This window comes from Zootermopsis nevadensis, unplaced genomic scaffold (assembly GCF_977971745.1).
Source record: "Zootermopsis nevadensis isolate Lab colony 2312 unplaced genomic scaffold, Znev_1.0 Znev_ptg000018l, whole genome shotgun sequence".
In the NCBI taxonomy this organism is placed as follows: Eukaryota; Metazoa; Arthropoda; class Insecta; order Blattodea; family Termopsidae; genus Zootermopsis; species Zootermopsis nevadensis.
The window spans coordinates 1,946,774-1,969,148 of record NW_028259150.1 but is presented as its reverse complement, the minus strand read 5'-3'; the positions used below and the strand labels follow the sequence as shown (position 1 = coordinate 1,969,148).

At 37.2% G+C, this 22,375-nt stretch overlaps 1 protein-coding gene across 4 annotated transcripts in view; it reads left to right on the top strand.

Moving 5' to 3' along the window:
* The window catches only part of LOC110827857 (uncharacterized), a 217,794-nt gene that overhangs the window by 38,918 nt on the left and 156,501 nt on the right, over nucleotides 1–22,375 (top strand). The gene's annotated exons all lie outside the window — the stretch shown is intronic.

Sequence of the window (22,375 nt, the reverse complement as noted above, 5' to 3'; positions counted from 1 at the left end):
TAAGAAATGAGATGGCTTTCGGCCATATTAAGTTGGTGCCAGTAATCAGGGCAAGAGGAGCCCTGGGGAGACTGTGGCGGATTTATTGTCCAACAGTCTGGAGAGCATAGACATTACTTGTATCTTCAAAATGGCCCATGAGTAAGGCAACTTAAAAAGTACAGCGTTGTAAGATGGCTAGAAAACATGCATCTGAATTTACTGCTTCGGAGACTACTGTCTTCCCGAGCCGACGGTTTCTTGATAGTTATTAGTTTAAAAATTAATATAAAATAATAAAATAAAGCGCATTGGTTCTTTAAGTATATGGGAATAAGGGAAATGAGTTGTAAATATGTTTATTTAAATTGTATTAAGCGAGAATTTGGGACGTTTATTGGCTTTGTAAATATATGGTCCTAATAAACTCCATGGAATCAGATTCCTATTTCAGGAGCTGATGGTACGTTTATCTACTCAATAAATTCATTCCATTAGATGCAACCCGAAGATCCGTTATGTTGCACATAAGACCCAACCACCGTTTCCTGTGCTGAACCAGAAGAATCCAGACCACATTCTCCATGATATTTTCCTTTGCCTTATTTTAATATTATCCTCCAATCAACTCTTACATCTCCCAAGTGGTCTCTTCCCCTCAGGATGTCCAACCAGAGATTTGTATCCATTTCAATCCAACGTGCGTGCTGCATGTCTTTCCCATGTCATCCTTCGATAATATGTGGTAGTTAATTACATTAAATAATCGTTCGACACAGTTACTTTACTTGTAAAATTGTTAGTTGAGTTAGAGGTTTTAAATAAAGGAATGTTACTGTGATAATTACAACTATTCGGAAAGAAGGAACAGAGACTTCGACAGTCTTCTGGTAGCAGTGACAATTAAATGTGGGCCTGAAAGAAACCAGTTATATAAAAGATGCGGACAAAACACGAAATTCTTTGAGTTCCTAGTAGACCATCGTCCGAAATCGAGTTATTCAGTAGCATTTAAACATATTAAATGTAGTAACACTATTCACTATCACAGAGGAAAGTAGATGCAACGTGTGAACTGATAATTATCCGAGTTCGTAACCAAAAGTGGGAATTATACTTGTTGCAAATATGAATATTGTTAAAAATTAAAAAAAAAATTGGCGCAAAACACCCGTGAGATTCAGTCGTGAAGACGATGGTGTTGATGACAATGCAGTGGTGCAGGATAGGTTAAAATACCGAGTTTCGAATTATTTACGTTAACTTTCACGGTCTGATGTCTTAAATAAATCCCTAGCTGTACCCTAACAAATTACATTCTTCATTCTGTCATTAAAGATACTTCCTCAGTCTAAAGAAACTGACTTAACAGTAATAGGGGAAGTGGATGAGCAACCCTGTTTATCATAATTTTATCGTACATTAAATTTCCAAGGTCCTAACATTTACCTTAGCAAATTATTGCGTGTTACTACCATAGAGGGCAAGATGAAGAAAAATTGTCTTTGAAAGGAAATGTGATGTTAACCGTTAGTTACTAGGTAACTATTTGCAACCCAAATCAACATACAATGTACAGCCTACAACTACGTTTACAACTCTGCATGTCCCTCACAGAATTCATTTGTATGTCTAATTTGCTTTTCAGAAGAAATATAAGAAAAAAATACTTTAAAGGTGATAAAATACATATGTAACGATAATGTGTGTTCATTTAGGAAAGAAGCACGATTTTAAATTTTATTAAGATTATTTTTACCCCTCAAATTTTAACGTCATTTTTAGCTCATTTTTAGGAGAGCTAAATATTTTATAAGGTAAATGTCAGACTAAATCTTGGAGTTATTTTTTTTTAGAATATTGGTGTATGTGTAGCAGAGGTACGGAAAATTTGTCAATGATTGTGTTTACATATGTATTTTATGGTATAAATCTCCTTGAACAACTAACCAATTATGGACTTCTCAGGATACGGTCCTAGGGAACTGGAGTTGGGGGACTAAACGCAATTACTTAAGCAAACTGTGTCTACGGCTGGTACGTCACTGTTCAAATAGCCTAATCATACACACATATTGTGTAAATCTACGTCGCAAGATTATTCACATTTGTGTATAAACGTTATGAGAAGCGTTGGGTTTAGTTCCTACATAAACATTTTGAATATCTAACTGACTCGATGAAACTTTGTTTTTAAAAATAGACGTCGGTTGTCCCTTTCCATTGTAGTATCGTAGATTATTGCCAGTGGCTAAGTAAACCTTAATGCTTCGTTCCCATAAGAGAGAATAATAGCGTTGTATTCGATGAGATGTTGTCTCCATGTTTCGTTCTTTACCCGTACCTACAAAGAAGAGTTCAGTTATTATATTGCCTTATTGATGCATGCTCCAACTATAGAGACAATTTTTTCGACCTTTATTGTGGCCTAAGCAATGCGTTTAGATGCCATTTTGCTACTTGTTCTGCTGCAGCAAATATAATTTGCCCATATTTTAATGCTTTTGTTGGTGGCATTCTTTCCCTTGACAACAGTTTGTTGGTTAAATTCAAACAGTTCTATTTTTGTGTCTTATTTGCACACCGATTTCATTACTATAGTTTCTTTTTTATCGTTTTACTTTCAATTTGTGTCAGTTGTGTGTAAAGTTGATTTAGTACTCCTTAGCCCTTTTTAATTCTAAATTTGTGTGGTTTTCCATATCGGCATGCCATCGTTATTATTATCATCGTTATCATTAATAGTAAATAAATTAATTTTAATGAATACCAAAAACTTATACTGTAATAGTTATGTCAGCGATTTTCTGCTTTTGCGTTCTGAATGCATAGAAATTGTGTGCATCGCAATTTCAAGGTCATTTCATCAGTCAGGTGTATTTCTGCTGCAAATGCAGTCGTCTGTAGAGTCATTGACTTCTTTATTATGTAGCCTTTTTGATTATTATAGCCTTTGTGTTTTACTGTATTTTATTGTGTATTTTAGTTCTTGCCTCTAAATGGCTATTCAGCTGTTATCAAGCACGTTAATAATTAATTTTACTGAATTATTTTATACATGCCTTATAATTCAACACCAACCTTTGAGAAGGAGTATATATAGTGTGTCTCAAAAAAGATATATACACATTATAATACAGTGACTGCTCGTTAATCATTTGCTTACTGCTGTCAGCTGTGCCACGAAGCTAACAGTCGTCACTTACACTAGATTCGGTGATTCACTAAGTGCCAATTCTGACGTATGTAATGGTTTAGTTTATTAAAACGTCTTTATATCATTTATTGAATGCGTGTATACATCGTTTTCGTACTGCCTGTATATTTATTTTAAAAGGACAATTATACACTTCCCATCATAACAATAATTACGTTTAATTGTGGCGAAAATATTTATGTATGTGTTTGTGTCAGTGTACGGTATTACTAATTACATTGGTGTACCAAGGACTATGCACAGTGGTACACACTATACAATAAATGTGTGGTGTTTAATTATGTACATTCAGAATTAATACGAAAGTTGCAGTGCAATCATAGAATTTCGAATTATTATTCCGCAAATTCTGACTGAACTTTGAACAAGGTTTGAATTAACTACGTATTAAATAACGCTACGTAAATTAGTTTGCCTTGCGGACGATAATTTAATGTAAAATTTAATTTCTGAGAAAAGACTAAAGTAGTTGCTTTGAAACGTACAATGATAACTCTAATTGGCAAGTTCGCATAATATGCATTGTAATGTAAAGACAAGAGTTAGCTGCAACTGTGATTGAATTTTGCATCAGTACCAAGTTTCTTGTAACGAAACATGGTTCTATCTCTTTCCTTAGCCATTTGCTTTTCTGTACGCATTTAACCATCTGAAGTGTATAAGTTAAAGTGTTTAAAAATTGCCTCGTGTCTGACTTGACCTGCGCTGCATGCAGAGGGAAGCAGTATTCTGTTTGCAGTACTTAATTGGAAAATTCATGGAGGAATACGTTATACTAATTTATTACGTTTGCCCACATGTTTCGCGATAAGGAGAAACATTGCAGGAAGGCATTTTAATTATATTTGTTTGTAGGTGTCTCATCATGCCATTTATCTCGTTTATCGGGCAGTAACTACTGATTTCACGTTTCTTCCACAATACATGAATTCCATTGTAATGTCACAATTCCCTATTTCAATTCTGGTGACTGAACTTGTAAGCGTCAACGACAAAGCCGACTGCACATCATACCGGAAACTGTAATTGATATTATCGGCGGTAGGGATGGGTTAGAAGTCGCTGCTTCATGGTGTTGAGAAGCTAATAATTGATTATGGCTGTTTTGAGAGGTTTTGTGTTACTGTTATTGTCAAGCACATTGACCAATTAGCACCAGAGGTTGACTACACCTTGAGAGAGAAACGTTCCCGTATAAAGGAACGCCGTTCCTCTCTCTTGAGTCTACGTTGGTGTACTTTCAGATTAGCCCGGTCCTCTGACCAGAATAAATTGTTTCAAAATATGTTTTATGTCGCTGTTTAATGATAGGTCCTGGCTTATATGTAGCTTGCAAATGGTGCATTGGTAAAAGTGTTGCAGTTAGATTCTTTATGTTCTTCCGAAACGTTGGGATGTACCTACAAATCCACATGACGTTACGAAACAGAGGACCAATGTCAAAATTTTAAATGAACTTCACATTCGAGAGATTCAGCTTTCCACGTCGGCGAATATTAAGATGGCTGTCGTCTGCTTTGTTGCTTCGTGTAGTCTGGTAGAAGTTTGCCGACGTTTCAGAGGTCCTTGCTGCCTCCATCATCAGGGCGATGACTTTATGTTTAGTCCTGTAGGTAGGGGGTATTATTGATTTTAAATGCAATTGATTTCGTCTTCTAGAGATGTGATTTATTTTTCTGGAGATATGAATAATTAGTTCCGGAAAAATGAAACCTGATCAAGCTTCTGGAATACGATTTATAGGATTAAAAATGCCGACTCTGCAAGTCATGGTGAAGAATGTGACTCTGGGGCAGGATCAAGTTGTGAAAGATAAGCTAGTGAAAAGTGGCCACAGAGGGCGCAGAGAATGGAATATTAGTTTCCTTAAAGGATCTTCAATTAAAACTATATAAGAAGGTACATGCTACAGGAAGGCCGTAGCCATTGTGCATTAAATACATAGAAGAGTCTCGGCTAATATCGATAGAAAATGAAAATGTGTTACTTTGGTGAGTGCAGTCTGCAAGACGTCGAGTAACGCGTTTGGTAACAATGTCTGTTGTGAACTATGCTTGAAATTTCAACACCTAATGTAACTGCGCTGGCTGCCAACACGCGTTATTGTTTGTTGTAGTTAGTAATTATTTTCGCACGTGTCGCTACTACATATGGCAGGAAAGTTTAGGATACGGTATGTTTAATTTACCAGAATTGACAAGAATTAATACATGTGAACACTGAAACCAAGACTTCAAATAGGAACAGTCATAACATTCTTGCACACTGCCATATTTCCCTTGCATCTCTGATTTTAATTTTAATATTTCTTGCTTTCCTATCTCTCCCGTCTCTTTCCCTCGTTTGGTTTTTGTTTCCTCCTTTCTTTCATGCCTCCCGCTTTCAGTTGCGTTGTATTTTAGGGTAGAGGTTTTATGAAATGTATTTTGGAGTAAGTTAAAAGTAAATTTGAAATTATTATTTATTTCTGCCTCATTTTTGCGGTCTTATACCATCTGCGGCAGTCGTTTAAGACACTATAGTTTGCCCTCGAAATTATTTCTGAACAAGAGCGTCATGTGTCTATAAATCACGATCTTTTAATCGGCTTTGGGTATTCGATTCTGAAATATTGTTAAAAGCCGAAGAAGATATTTAAATCGGCAGCAGAATTAGGCCATAAAAAGAGTAGTACAGGTATTAGATATTCTTGTAAACACCTGTTCATACAAATTTCAGTGCCACGCTTATGACGCTGCATTTACTGTCATTACTTCGCAATGTTTCTCGTGGACGCTATGCTGTTTTTTCAGTACACCTAAGAAATGCGCTTTAAGATTCATCTTAAAAGTTTTATTTACCGACGCTGTTATTGCTTCGTTGCAAGATTCTGAATCCCCCTCTCCGAATCCTGTTGAAATTGTTGACATCGAAAGTTACCAGTGTGGGGTGATTACCAATTACATTATCTTTATGCTGGGATTCAAAGAAACTTGCTCTATGCAGGGGATTCTTCCTTGAAGAGCTGACAGTAGCTAAACTGGTGATTACATTCCCGATTTTTATGGAACCTGAGTGTTCGTTACCGTCTTGAAAAGAGTTTGCCAGCGCTTTCTATCCTGCTTCAGATGAATCCAATTCTTTGATAGTGTTCTGTCCTTATGCGTAGTTCGTCCAAGTGGTCTCTTCCCCAACTACAATTTTTCATGCATTAGTCTCCTCGTGTCTACCCATCTCATTCTTTTCGATTTTATCAACCTAATAGTACTTATTTGTTGAAGGAAGAGAAGAATGTAAGTTATCATGAAATTTATTTAATGTATTTTTGGTAATGTTCATATCCTTAATTTAATCGGGATTGACGCGTGTTATATGAATAGCTACAGAATACTTAAATACGTACATATATATCGGTAACATGATATTTAGTTGTTCATTTATAGATTCATATAGAAAACAACGAAGAGGCTACACAAAACTGTCAAGGTTTTCATTCTGGTGAATTCTGTCAGTGGATTCATTACGTTAATCTCTGCCAATATGCGGTAAGGCCTAAAGGTGTAATTGGTTTTGTTGCGGATATGCAATTATATCCGTACTGATTTTAGCCAATATCGTGATCTGATTCTGCATCGCGGGCTGAACTAAATATGATTGTAATCCTCACATTTGAGCTCGATATGTGCAAAGTTTATTATTATCGCCACCGACAATTATCTCTTTGTAATGGATAATCTAATTCCGAGTAGGGGTAGAGGACGTTTTGACGTTTCACGTATGAAATTGTGCCAACAGTTTTCATTGTTCCAGAACAACCCTAGTACACCAAATGAGATTGTGGATATTTTCTTCAATTCTTGCCCTGTGTACTGGTGTTCCTGAGAGACAAAGTGGGCTCATGTTTTTTCTTGAAATGGCTATATATATATATATATATATATATATATATATATATATATATATATATATATATAAGAATTAAAATAATCTGTAACTGGCTTCAACGAAAAGAAAATAAATTTCTGCGCCATTTTGCCTGTAGAAATTCGGAACAGTAACGTAAATTAGCTGCATAAATGTATCGTTTCCAGAATAGTTTGTCTTGTCGGCCTAAATCTCAGTCGAAATCTGATTTGGCACTGGTTCCGTGGTTTAGACAAAAGAGGTTGTTTCATATTTTACTTGCATTAATGCGCTGTAAACATGTATCTTGCCTTTAAGAAAATGTCCGTTGTTCAAATAATGCCGAACGGGACATAGAAACTTGATTACTTCATAAGTTATTGAACGATACTGCTTCACCGCAGATAGCGTCCAGTGAGATGGAAATATGATTCTTGGTAGTGGGCAGATTTTTAAGGAGGCTCTTCGGCTCGTTTGAAGTTGCTATCCCAGCATTTGCCCGGAGATTATTGAATCCGCCAATACTCTGAGTCACTCAGAAGATGAAGATATTGATATGAGATTATGCCCCGCCGTTAAATTATTGATTGTTAAGAATCTCTAGTAATTGTTGTACAGATGCACTTCCGATTTTAGAATCTCGGATATTTATATGTCTCATGTTTTGCTGATTCTTTTTACTGTTAATCGATTAAGTAAATGAAGTGTTTTTTGGACTTCATGCAAAATTGTACAGGAAACCAGCAGTACTCTCCGAATTAAAACCCGTGTCCCGTAGAACCTAGTGTGTTCTGAGCCGCCCATAAATATAGCATTTAACGGTAATGAAGGAAACAAGGATGGAAATATAATCTGACCTCCAGAATAACGCATGACTGGTAATTCAGTTGCCTGTAATACCGTTTTGCTTTATATATGCAGATCTCCAGACCCTCACAATCGTTCAATAACAAGCACACGCACAATCTAACATGCCTTCAAGAGAAAATTCTTGCACATGAAAAGTCTTCGGTTGAATGCATTCTATTTCTGTCTGGGTTATAGTGTTTCCGTATCGCTGCTACGACCACTGCTGTTTCGCTGCTTTATATTAACCCTTTAAAGCTGAAGTTCGTCTCAAAACCTTACATTTAAAGTTCAAATTGTCGTTTTATCTGTTTTCTTTCTTGTAACTCGAGAACGGGTACACTGACTTGCACAAAACTTGGCATGTTTATTTAATGAGAACATGAAATGAAGTGTGTGGGTGATAACTGCAGAGAAATGTACTGAGTTCAATTCCCTCTTGCGGCGTTTCCCATAGATCGGAAACTAAGCACTATAGAAGAATTGCTCTTAGACCAAAGTCGTTTATCAACGAGTGGAGTGCAGAAACGTCCAGAATGCCGAAAAAGTATATTGTATTCGATTTACTTTAAAATGGAAGCAGCTCACAAACCTATCACAAATCTATCATAACCCCACCAAATTCCTGTCACAAACCGTGACAAAACCTTTACAATCCTGTCACAAACCAATCACAAAAGTATCATAAATATGTCAAAACAATCACGCCACAAATCGCGACAAATAAACACAAACCTGCTACAAACCTACAATAAAGGCATCAACAAACATTTTCTCAAGCAAGTCGAAAACCTGTCCCGTGTTGTGCCACTGTGTCTGCGTTATGCCTGGTTGCGCCGATGTTTACCTCCGTGTTCTGGGGTGTTCCGCGTTGTTGCGCGCTTTTCTTCGCTAAGTTAACGTGCCCTAACCTGCTCTGACCAGCCCTAACTTGTAGTAACTTGTCTAAACCTGTCCAAACTTGTCCCAAACTTTTCAAATGTCTTGGCTTAAGCGTGGACGTGGTCTAAGGTTAAATTGGGTTAGGCTACGCTCGGATAGGTTAGATGTGGTTTGGTAAAGTTAGGTTTGGTTGGGTTAGGTTCCTGCAGTATGCATCACATCACGTCTCTTTACGTCACGTCTACGTCACGTGTACGTGACGACTACATCATGCTTTCGTCACGCGTTGGTCACACGCACGGCTGTCGCGGCACGACCAAGTCACGTTTAAGTCACGCGTGACGTAGGCGTGAAATGGGAGTGTCGTAAGCTGGACAGTTGTGTCTTAGGCGCAGTGTAAAGTAATCAAACTAAACGTAACCTAACTTAACAAAATATGTTTTAACATAGTTTACCCTAACCTTACCTAACAGCCTAATTTAATGCCGTTTGTAAAATGCTATAGATTTTCGTTTATTAAACGGAAAGGCTGGAGTAAATTAAACTTAGTAGTAGATCAGAAACTTCGGTGTGCTACGTTTCACTTCCGTACAGTTTGTTTCTTAAGAACAGTGCCTATCACATATAGAAAAGGCATACATGATGGTGCTAATCGGACTACATACGATGTCGGATTCGTTGTAGGTTCAGTGATGTGCTATTAGATCTGTAATAAACGAGTCAAGAGAATAAGACGTGAAGCTCAAAAGGATATTATGGGAATTTGCAGCCGATGAACAACATTGGACCGTAGCTGATTTTAAAGGGAGAATGTACCGGCACTACGCAGATAAATATTTTAAATTTGCTTTGAATTCTAGTTTAATTGCTATTACTATATCATTGTCATGTTTGTTGATCTTTGAAACAGATTTTGGAGAGGTGTAACCTACGCGTGTTGTGATGACGAAAAGATGTACCCGTTCCAACGATATCTGTTAAAATATACATAAAGCCGGATTCAGAAATTACTCCATCTGGTTTTGATGTCCAATTTAAAATTTCCAACATTTTAAAACTGTGCTCCACATGCCATAGACCTATTAGAATAACCTATCCAGCCGTGAATATTCCAAACAATCTCTCCGCGGGAAAAAAAATTATTTCCATGCAGATTTAAAAACTAATGATTTTTTTTTAGTTTTGTGTGAATTGAACCATACTGACCCTAACGACGACCCAGGGGTAGGGTTTGCATCCCAGTGGCGTCCTTTACCATTTTATTTCTCTCTTTCTTTCAGCTATGTATGATGCCAGACTTCCTGCCATCTGAACAATAGTTTACATTCATTGGGAATTTAGTGAGGGACTTGAAATGAACCAAAGGTGTAGTATTTTCACAGTTTCTTATGGATTGGGCGTGAAAGTGTTTACATTACTGTTTTATTAAACAGTGGGTCGCGGACCGGGTTTGAAAATTGGTTTTGTAGTAATTACAATTAAATATTCGTTTGTCAAAGTCTGTTTCTTTCGTTACTAATATTGGAATGGCTAAAAACGTTTTAAGCTCTTCAGAGTTTCCATCTCACAGAAAAGAGTCTCTCTCGAAGTCTTTCGAAAAGTGATTTGAGTTGTATGTTAATACACTTGCTTCGTACTCAATTTGTCATATTGCCATTAGCGAGGCAACGAGCCAGGTTTAACTTTCGATTACATAAACAATCGTTGGAAGGAAATAACAACAACATCAACAACAACAACCACCCTCTGATTCAAAGACAAAGGGACTGTACGTGGGTATGAATTACGGCACTCTTTGACTCGAAATACGTTTTGGTAAAAATTTTAAAATGTGTCTGTGATATTACATACAATTAAAGCCGGTATTCTAAGCTCTTTCATTGTTTTGCCAATAACTTGGATTGATTAACTGTAATAATTTTTATAATACAGGAAACGAACAACTTTCAGCGGCCTGTACAAGACGAATTTCTCACTTGTTCGACTTTTCTTGCAGTTCTGCGATTCGATTAGTGTAGTTTTATTCTTGTTAAAAAAAGAAAGAGAGAGACTGTACGCTGTTTCCAGGCGGCGTAATGAAACATTTACGATTTGAAGTAAACTGCAAAACGACTTTCCTCAACTTACATGTGACTACACCTAGTTCCTCAGTAGGCACCTTTTATGCCATAATTTTGCAGATACGATATGCGCAGAGGAAATACTACGTTTAATATTCTTCTTCTTCTTGGGGGAACAAGATTTTCACCCAGACAATTTCCTTCTCACTGTAACATCTCATCCTCTGCGCGTGTTCAGTTTAAATTAAATCCACATTGTAACTGATATTTAACTTTATTGTAATCTGAAGTTCAGCAGGTTTATACATATTTCATCGCCTTTACAGTGTAACGTTAATTTAGTCTCTGTGAAGAAGCTATTCATTCTTAGCACGAAGAAAGCGAAAAGTATTAAAAGAAGCGTATAATTGTGTCGTGATTGAATGGATAAAATTCTCTTCGTCGTGAAACAAACCATAGAATTTTCCCACAAAAATCTGTGACAATTTCCGTCTGTCGTCTGTAGTAGCTTCGCAAGGGAGATTTTGGATTACTACTTCTGTCGCCCTTGTTGCTTTGTGTGTGCTAATATTTGAAAGTTTATAGCCGTTTTAATGTTGATGATTTATTTGCTGTTCAGTGGTTGGAGCAGCACAAATTTGTCACAGATTCCTCTACCTCTGAATATTCGAAATTAAGTGATGGCTTCATATACCGCCGTATTGGCTTTTAGCTTTACATTATTCTGTTTCAGGCGATATATTTAAGTCAATTAATGTTATATTAATTGCATATAAACTGATGTTCATTGTAACAAACATTAAAACTTCAGGGTTTTTATTTTTAGGAAGATAAATGAACTAGTCAATAAACTCTCTATTGTTGAATTTTACCCTCTTTAAGTATCACTTCGAGTCCTCCGGGTTTTATCTCTAATACATGTTAGAAATTAACTAATCCCTTTTTTCATTGTTCATGGTGTTAATATTTACGCGGTCAGAAGAAATCCTCTTTAACCGTAAATATTGATAACCAGTTGCCATATCCTGGTATGCTGTTCCTCTGTTTTTCACTTCTGACACATGTTTGAGTCCTAGGGCAACAATAAAATTCGAACCTGCCTAGAAACTTATTTTTTCGTTTCACATGCCTAATATATGAATTCCATGTAGAAATGTAGGGATTTAGAATCATTACATGAAGAAGCGAAACATGTACCTAAATGGGTGGCGATTTCACAGTAGGCAGTATGGTATAATCCTTAAAAAGGCGAGTTGAATTTAACATGCTTGACGAATTAGTTAGTGAGCAGGGGGTGTCATTATTTTTGTGAACTTTTATTGTAGTTTAAGAAGTAATATATTTGAAGAACTGCACATGCAGTACGTCAAATCTGTACTCGACAGAAGTGACATCCCAGATATGCATTTATGTCGTAGAACTCTTCTTCGTAGCACGTACCAGCAATTAAATTCTACAGGGTTCAAACGATGGTGGATTACTCTTTAAATTTTTTGCTCTGCATAGAGAATAGCTCTTTGTGAAGGACCCAACTGAGTAGGTACCTTCCCCCTAGCCTGAAGACGGAAACAGAGCCAGTTTCCTAAACGTTGTGGTTTTCTTTTTAAACAAAGACGATGCAAAAACTCCAGATAGCAAATCATTTTAAATGTACCAGCAAGTTGTCCGCCTATTATTATGAGAGCGTTGAAACCCTCGTTGAGAAGTAAATGTCTCTGGGAAGAACGCCTGTTACTTATTAGTGGCTGAGTGGTGATCTGATACCAAAAAAGAATCCTGCCTGCAGTGGAAACGGGATTAAGCCAAAACTGTCTTTATCGGAATGTTTTACTTTCCCGTGACCAAAAGCCAGCGTAAAGTGTGTTTAATAAACATCAAACCTTTAAGACATACCGAAATAAACTCAAAATATTTCTTATAAGTCGTTTTTTTACAAAGGCGAAAGAATAACTTTGACTGTCAAAAAGATGAGAAGAATATTTTTATGCATTTTTGATGAAAATAAATAGAGAAAAGAAGAAAGAACTAGACATGTAGGAGAAGACCGGCCATGTTTTCCGCTTAGTCATGATCTTCAGTGTGTGCGAGTAGGTATCGTTGCCACTCCTGCTGGCCAAGGATTCAGGACTCAGCCTGGAGTTGGCTGTCCTGACTGAAGTTTTTTGGGGTGTTCTCAGAACCTCCAGTCAAATTTCAATACATTGCCTTAAATTAGGCGACGACTACCTCCTTCCAATTCATTTAAAACTCATTATTCATTAGTCATTGTATCATTCAGCGCTGTAATCGTGTTGTCTAAGATTCTGACAGGGTTGTTAAAAATACAAGAAAGAAATCAAATTATAAGGGTATGTACAATGAACTTATGACTTGTAATTTTGGTTGTGATAGTAGAAGTATGTGCATACTCTGTAAAAAAATTTACAGATAATTATTCTCGTTGAAAGGAAAGATATCTCAAACGGAGGAAGTTCTACAAAAGGATTAAGTCAAATTTGCATAGGTGGTCAGTAGTCTTTAATTAAATTGTATTGCCGTGGCTCTGGGCTGATTTGTTCTGAATTATGCTTTACTGTAGTGTACTTTGTGAAGCAGATTTTGAAAATTTGTTTCTCGTGACTTATGATCAGCTCGCCTGATACTTCCCAACTTAGGTCCAAAACAATTATGGTTTTTACAGCGGACTGTCACAGTTAAACTTGAAGGAATTAATTAATTAATAACTAACAATAAATAATACAGATGTAGGAAATTAATTATTGTACTTGGTTCATAGAGAAGTATTAACAAGTTGTGCCAAAAAACCCAAAATACGATAAGTTATGTTCTTTGTACATATGAAATCGATTCAAAAATTCAATTTCAAAGTGATTTATTAAGTTATTAAACGCAGTGGGAAAGTAAGATAATGTGTCTGTAAAGTAAACCATTTACGTTACACCTCAAGCCTACATTTATCCACTCATATTTCTGCAGTCACAAAAGATACTGTAAAACCTTTGTCTCATTTCTACGTACGTTTATCATTCAACACTTAAAGAATTAATAGGCGTAAGTAAAAGCTTTGAATGAAGATAAATCAGTTGTATGAATGTAACTTATTTATACTAGCTTCCTTATGTAAGTTCTTTGCTGCTGAACGTGTCTAGTAAAGTTCGTATCTATAAACAGATGTCTAGTAAACGGCAGTATTTTCCTTTGACTGCGAAAGGTTCTTTTTTGCATAGTCACATATATTCATTATTTTTTATCCTGTCGTAAAGTGACATGTTAAGTGCGTGGAGAATTAGACCTGTACTCCCAGCAGGTACCAGTTTCATCTCCATGGGTCGATGCTCGCTGGGGTGCATGATATAATAATCTCGTGGCTTTGTATGACGTTGTGAATATCCTGTTGCACGGCTGACACTAACGGTTGACAGCTTCTAGGGAATTTAGAACTAATAACTTTGTAGGCTATCCTGTTGTGGTAGATTGTAGTTGTCCTGTCTCAAGGGAGACGGTGTTGAACACTTAACCATGATTACTGAGACAAAGTAATTTGACGCTGCTCCATCAACTATTAGGGCTTTCAGTATCGTGTGAGATATAATTGTGATTATGAGTGGATCATTCTGAAGGACAGGAAAAGAAGCGATTGTGTGCATTGTGAAGGTACTGAGTGCTAGCTTTTTTGATCTGAACAAATCCACTGATTCTTAGGCAGATTCGGAACAATATTTTACAATCTAGCATCGTTACTGAGAATGTCTAGGCATCTGTGAGTACAAACCGGAAACTTGGCTTTATAAAATGCTGATTATATTTTAAGTGTAGTAAACGTAGTATGTTGCACACTTATGTATCATTTACTGTAATTACATTAACCATTTTATTAGTAAGGCTTGTCAACCACGCCGCAGATTAAGTTGCAGGACTTATTTTAATTCAGCAAGCCTACTAATTTAAACATATTTATTTCTGTTATTATAAAAGTTACTCAGTTCCATTTGTTTGTAGATGCAAATTTTTCGTAGTAAATAAATTATCAACTATAAATTTACATAGTAATGTAAGATTGTAATGTAAGAGTACACCACACAATTTCAGTCTTACGTACAAAACACGTTAGTTAATAGAGCTGTTAACCTAGTGTTATATATTCATAACGCATAATATTATTTCTGTGAGGATCGAGTACGTGTTGTATCGATTTGTCGCCCAAGAAGGTGGTGAGTTTAAATGATGTACAAAAGGGAAAACGCCATATTCACTATTTTTGTTTATGGAATAGTGCCAAGGCGTCGGATAATGGAGAAAAAGAAATCATAGCGACGAAGGAAAATGTTCTCGGTTGGTGCAAGGGTGAGAAAGGAGTGAAGGGTCAAAGAGTGAAGTGAAATTGCCTGGAAGAGAGGTAGTCAAATAAATATGGAGCTACGCAACGATATTTAAGTGGCGGAGGGTAGCGAAGAACCGAAAGTCCGTTTTATTGCAGACACTTCTAATATGATTGAAGTCATCACAGTTTCCTGTGAAACAGGTCCAAAGTTTGAAATATCTGTCAATTTAATAGTTCTCCGAACATTACTAGGTATTGCGTTTCTTATAGATTGGCAAGAATTCTATTTTCATTTTAGGGGTCTGTACATGAGTCGTTATATCACTCAGAGTTTCCATTCGGGGAAGTTAAACTGATTTCATAGAGCAGCTGTGTTTGTCTTTGAAGACGCCACACACTTGGGGCCTGTAGCCAGCTGGACATTTTAAGAAAGCATTATAAATACGTAAATAATAACAGTCGCGCATTTACAGTTAAAATTTTGTAAGTGTTCAAAGATGTTCGTTCAGGTTGATAATTATTTCGGCCTCTGCTGGAGGTACTGTACCATAATTTATTTTATATAGCCCTAATTCTATGTACATACACGCACCGAGAAGCTTGGTAGACCAGCTCATGAGGCAGACGCCTTCAATTTTTGTCGGGTTACGTTGAGAGACTCAGATTATTCATAATTTTCCTAGGTCTTTAAAAGTGTCACTGGATCCTTTTCTAAGTCACATAAATGTCGTCCGCACCATCTATAATAGTTCTTATAATCTATTCTAACACCGTATTCGTATCCTTTATCTTCAAAGTGATTTCATCCCGTCAGATTGCCCGAACAGTATGCGTGCTACATTCCCCGCACATCGGATCATCCTTCATTTATAACTCGAATACTATTTAGCGAAGCTGACAAACTATGAAGCTCTTCGTATTTTGATTTTTTCCACCGCAGATGAATGAGCATTTACAGTTTCATCGCCCTGATGACGGAGGAAGTATGACCTCTGAAACGTTGGTTAACATCGACCAGACTACACAGCGCAATAACCCAGAAGACGGATATCTTCAGTTTTATCGTTGTTATTCGGATGACAAAATGGACTATGTTTTACATTAGGAAAATGAATTACCATGAATTACTGTCCAGTTCTTATGGCTGCCGTAACTTCCGTCACAAACACGCTGCTTGAACTAATAGAAGTTCTTGAAGAGCGGAAGGGAAACGACATTGATGGTATATCGGTCGTTGCTTACCAGACGTTATTTGTTGGCGCTGCCCTCCTCAGAAGAGTATGGCGGTTCCTGGGAGAGGCTGGGTGAGTGTCGATGGCACGAGCAGAGCGCTGCTGCAGTTGTCCTCGTGTTGGCTTTAGGACGAGAGAGAGAATAAAAGTAAAACGAGTGAAAAAGAAGGAAGGGGGCGGGGGAGAGAGACAATTCCTTTAAACCATTCTAGATGAAAGAATTCTCCAGCGCCTTTGCCTGCCAGCTTCTGGCTAGGGCCCAGATCATGACGTCATAGGGCGTCTGATATATCTGCGCAGTTGGAGTGGACCTCAGCTTTGCCCTGTTTTATAAAACAGGATGTTGAAAATCCTGCTTATTTTCTCCTAGAAGCAACGCGTTATTAAAGGGGTCAGGGGAAAATAGAAGCGTCTTATAGTTATTGGTACGAGTGTGAGGGAAGGTCAACTCTGCGCACTGAGTCAGTCAGACAGGCTTCTGTTTTATCGGAATCCTGTTTTCAGACGATTAAGCATAGTAATTTCATCAGTATTTTATACTCTGTAATGTAAAGTTAGCAACTGAGGAACAAGGTTTTAGCTATCATTAGTAGTTGTTTCTATAGTGATTTATGATTATTTTGGATTTCATATGTGGCTTTTCTATCATGAAAATTGCATGTAAAACTTCTTTGCCCCATAATGTATTTTCAGTGAATTCTTCTCAAGGCTTTAAACGAAATACTCTCTCTCATTTTATCTCGTTGAATGGTAAATGGTAAGGTCATGAAGCTGATGTAGGCGTAATGCATTCATTAATGTGCTTTCCACATCTTAACTATTGTTTTAATAACGAGGAGGAATATAGGCCTAAACACAGAATGTCTGAGAACAGTCTGCAGATGGGAATACATGGACCATAATTTTTAATGTTTACAAAATAATATGGCCATGAAATCAAGTACTGTAGTCATGACAAAAATTTTCGTCTGAAAACAGACGTGAAAGGCAAGGGATCAGAAGGAAGAGAGAGCCTGCAGTTAAGGAAGGATGTACTGTCCATACTATAAACATTATTTCTCAGGGAAAATACTTTGTAAACTCCCTGTCTCGTTTCCTGTGTCGGTAATGTCTTTGGTTTACAAACCAAAGCGCGCTTGTGGAAGATGGCGGGGCATATGACACGCACGAAGAACATATAATTATACATAATTTTAGTCGGTACACACAAAGCCAAGAGACCATTTGGAAGACCTGGGTTCTAGGTCACGATGACTGAATAATATTACAATTATCTCAAAAATGAAGTGTGCGTGGTTGTGGACTACATTTATGAGTCAGCATAGGGTTGAAGGAGGGACTTTTTTCTGAATACGGTTTCATAGAAGATGGAAAATTCCTTATCTAACTTAGATTACAAAGAGCTTCATTCAGGTAGGAGATTTAGAAGATAGGTTTTGGTAGATTCGACTGGAGATTGTTGAGATATGGGCATTAATAAAGTATCGTCTTGAACATTCCTTGACGTTCAATTGTTCATACGGCAGCATGCCACTGATATCCCTCCCAAAAGAACACTTTATCAACTTATCACGGTTATACTAACGAATCAGCTGACGTCATTTCTTGTTTATGGAAGTTTTTTAATGTCACTGGATTGGCTAGCGAAAGAAGATTATCACTGTCGTGCTATTTTATACACTGGAACGCTCGTATGCTTCGTTTCCAGACATTTTATCGGTTTCTCTCATTTCAAATATGTCAGGTAAGGTGTTAAAATCGATTTCACACCGGTGTTATACCTGCTGAGCACGTTTACTTGCCAACGAACTCGTGTTGTGACGGTCATTAGCGGTGAACTGGTGGAAATATGGTGGGCGAATGTAATCAGTTTTTAAGCGTAGTCGGTGGAAACTTTTTACGGTATGGACGACCAGGCAAATACTTTCAGTTTTAGGCGCATTCGCAAGTAAGAGTTGCAAACAAACCATTTACATTTGCATCTGTCTGTTCTCTTTTAATAACCTGAGAGCCATTGAATGAATTTCCATGAATTTTGCATTGGTGAGTTTTGCTTCAATTTTAGACGCATTCCAGCTTTAGTTAGAACTGGACAACAGTAACGGGCGCTTTATACGAAAGCCACGCTTTTTTGTTCGCGCTGAAGTGACTGGGTGGGGAATCCCGCATGGGCACCCCAGCCGGCCGCACAACAAAGCGAGGGAATCCCAGTGATGACACCACCCCGCCAGCACCCCCGTCCCGACATTGATCCGAGACAACTCTGACGTCACTGGCGCTATCCCAAAGCTCACAGGTCAAGGTCAAACACGCTAGAATTGTTACGCTGTGGACACAACTCCTAACTTGTTTCAATAATGGGCATTCTTTCTCGTATGGTAAAATGAAGGCCGGAAGGCAGTTGGCCGCTGACGTCCACATAAACCGAAGGTGATGAAAGCGTAGTGTTACATCCACGCGTCTTGAAAACCTTCATGGCGTGGGGTTGGGTACGACGAGGAACTTTATATCGCAAAGCAACAGGAAAATCTCGGTAATGACAGTCGCCTTCCTGGATATTTTCCGCCTTTACTGACAGTAAAATGGTAGAAGATATGGGCAGTACTCACTACTCTCGGTACGTAGCTAGTAACTGAATGTCTATCCGTTAGTCTCTAGGTACACAAAAAACTGTATAAAAGTCCAATCTAGAGAGAGAAAATTGATTCTTACATCCCACAAACAAACGACTTTCAATAGAAAAGCTGCCTGCAGCTAGTTGTGACACCTTGATGTCAACAATAATACCTTTCGCTCCCAGAGTACAAATTACTGAAAATAGGCTCTGCGTACTCTTGCCCGCTTCTCCTCTGTCTGTGTATAGTGTTCACAAATACAATTTTCCACACCCTTGCAGTTGCCAGACGTAATCCCGAAGTCTCGCATTGTGGCCACGTTTTTAATTTGAACATGAACAGATTTCTGTGAAATTTGTTGTGTGCTCATGGTGTATTTCAGTAATAACCTGTGTTTTAAATGCGTGACCTCGGTACTTTATTGGATATCGCTGTCAAATCCGAAACCTGAGCCGTTCAGTTACAGATTTGAACTAAGTTATATTTTCTGTTAATATATACATAAAATGTATAACTATTATCTAAATAATTAAAAATGACGTATTAGTCCGTAGCATTAGAAATAACATTCTAGATCAAATTTTATGAATTTATCATTCTCTTAATATGAGACGCGTGGAGGGATACGATACTTTTCTTTGTCGTTGTGATTGCGGGACAGTATCACTTTGAAAGTTTACTACCTATTGTTTTTATTTGTTACCATTCTGATTTGACATGATTAGAGCCCGATTAAATCCACTGAAACTTATATCTGTGCAGAGAAAGACGATTGTGCGTGTCACAGTTGCATTAAGGTCGCCTCATTGAATTGCTAATTGAGTTGTCTGATTGCCAATTATAAACTTAGTTTATCGATCCCATTAATAGTCGGTACGGAGATAACCTGTTACACGTCGATCGATGAATAATTATCAGATTTCGTAAATAATAAGGATTACAATCGGCGGTCAGTCTGTAGCTTAGAAATTCAGTTTAAAAATATCGGCTGTGCATTGTGAAATTATTTGACTTTGTGGAAAGTTCTTCTCCTTAAAAACGTCTTCATAGCTTCACTAAACTAGCATTTACATACAACTCGGAACTGTAGTGACGGTTGTATTGTTTACATGTTTAGCTCTGTCACAATATTAGCATATTAAATGTGCATTATACGTTTACTATATCTTTATCACGTTGGGTAATAACGTTATGTCATGTTCACATACTTAGTTTGATACTACGTGTGCAGCTTAATCAAGTGATTAATTAGTTCATTATATAAAACAGGAAGTTATTGACTGAAATTAAATTTGTCCCGAAGTAATGATATTTTAAAATAAAGTTCTAAAATATAAATTGCTAAGCAGTGGATGTGAAAAGGAACGAAAAAGCTGCCAAAGTCCTTAATTATTCCGTAGTTGTGGAAGTGATAATTATTTTTACTATGATGCGCGACTAAATATTTCTTCAAGTAAGAAAGTGTGTATGGATATTGTGCTAGTGTTTCTATTTTTATGATGATTTGAATTTTACTTGAAGCAAATCAAAATGTAGTATTCCCATGATTCTTTCTTTGTTTCTATAATTTTATTATAATCATATTTTATTCAAGTTCCTACTTTAAACTGTTCATAAAGAGTAGGCTAACAATCTTCTGGTGTATCTAGAACCTGACAACAAAATGTGTCTCCCAAAGGAAAATTGCGTGTAGGGAAGTCCTTGAAGTTGGAAATTGTGGATAAGTGTGCTGAAAAATCTGGTTCAGGAAACAATATTGCAAGAATAGTCACGGATTTTCCTGTAGGCCTCTTCTGTTTGTTTAAGACCAGTCTCGGGCGAAGATGTGTATGATGTTTATGTATCCGTATTTTTCTCATTCCCATTTCGACTGAACATAAAACTGCGAGAGACTTTTTATTAACGAAAAGGGAGCCAACAAGAAATAAAAGCAGAAATTTAAAGCTGTATGTAATAGAAAATAGGTAGCGAGACTTTTGTGGAGATATCATTTACTTTTCGCGAAAATAGATTCTCTTTTTACGTGAATATTACTTCCATTACTTATGCGAATGAGACGTCACGTTTAATTTATTCCGTCCATTTCGAACATTAGCGGATTCTTATGAGAGGTTAGTTTTTGTCTTTTCTAGTCCTGGTCTGTAATACCTCTTACTATATACCTACGGGGAAAATTGATTGTCACCAGCCTGAAACTATATCTTGGGATAAAATATTTGCTGGTAACCGAATTTTGGTGAACCGCGCTATTCTTTCTTTTTTCTTTCTTATTTCTTCCATGTATCAGAAGGTTGGGCGTTGGCATCTCCAGCACCTGCGTTTCGTAAAGAGACTTTGATTTGTTTGCCAAAATCTGAACTGGTGGAGACCAGAAATTGAACCGCAGGCTTCCGACACAAACAGCGAATGGGTTTCTCTTTGTTATGTGTTGCCATAGCAGCGGCAGTCCTCCCTCGAAGGCGGTCTCTTGGAACAAGTGAGAGGTGATTGTACAGACGTTTTTCTTTTGGGTCTATCTTCCTTCAATTGCTTGGAAACTCGATTACACCTTGAGCAGTGCTGTTCAGAGTTCTATCTGCTGAAGTTCAATTTCAGAAAATGCGTAGGCGGGATCCTAAAATTGTTTCAAAAGCAGAAACACGCGATTGTTGTATATACATGGACTCAGTAGGCCTATGAGTTTCACCGGAGAGCTTCTGATTTCATGGCATTGAAGCTTAGATTTTTGGTATTCACCACGCTCTAGCGTCATCGAAGAACATCATATGGGCCTGTCCATGTTGGTGTCTCTGTCACTTTTTCATAGGATGTAGGCAATCTGCATGACTGAGGCCATTGTTATTAATCCTACTATTGTTATTTCAATTGTAATTGTTTGTTTCTAGTGTTTTTCCTTGACCTTTCCTTCGTCGGTTTGGATAGCTTTACTACTGACTAGGCTAGCGGAATCGGGTTCTTGAGAAGGATTCTGCTCGATGGAGTTAGTCAGCTTTTTATATCAGTATTTGGTTATGACGTCTTCTACAATGTGTACAATTTTAAAAGTTTGTTGGCAAATACATTTTAATGTTATAAATATCTGTACAGTAGTCGAAGCCACTTGGATAAAATGCGGTACGTCTTGTTGGACAACATGAAATGTTATTTTCTTTTCCTTTCTTAGATTTCCATTTTTTTTTGGGGGGGGGGGGAACTATCATCTCGCGTGTTATGTATTGTATTGTCTTCTGTGTTGCGCGCCTACATTTGTAAATAACTACATACATTTTTCCTTGTTGAATTTATGTTTTTTTTATTATTATTTTTTGCACGAATATATTCTGTTGAACCTGTCAGCATTC